Below are 304 nucleotides of genomic sequence, written 5' to 3'. Positions count from 1 at the left end.
GGAGCCCAGCAGGTCAAGGCTGCGGTGGCCGGAAGCGGCCACTGCCCTCCAGTCTGGGTGACAGAGTGAGACTCCAACTCAAAAAAAATAAAAAAACAGATTAGCTTGCTGAGTCTCCTTCAAGTAAAACTGACCTCAATGAGTTCACTGTAACTTTGTTACTATGCTTAATATTTGCTTGGGTTAGCAAAAAATGCTGCTTTCATTCACTTCACTAGGAAAATGTTTGTTGAAAATAGGAGTTAGCCGGGCTCAGTGGCTCAGCCTGTAATCCCGCGCCTTTGGGAGGCTGAGGTGAGTGGAT

At 47.0% G+C, this 304-nt stretch overlaps 1 protein-coding gene across 1 annotated transcript in view; it reads right to left on the bottom strand.

Annotated features, from left to right (window-relative positions):
* Positions 1–304, bottom strand: part of UTP6 (UTP6, small subunit processome component) — a 38,496-nt gene that overhangs the window by 1,418 nt on the left and 36,774 nt on the right. The window lies entirely within an intron of this gene.

Source organism: Carlito syrichta, unplaced genomic scaffold (genome assembly GCF_000164805.1).
Source record: "Carlito syrichta isolate Samal-C Ts95f unplaced genomic scaffold, Tarsius_syrichta-2.0.1 Scaffold124069, whole genome shotgun sequence".
Classification (NCBI taxonomy): Eukaryota; Metazoa; Chordata; class Mammalia; order Primates; family Tarsiidae; genus Carlito; species Carlito syrichta.
This window is presented reverse-complemented; position numbering and strand designations above follow the sequence as displayed.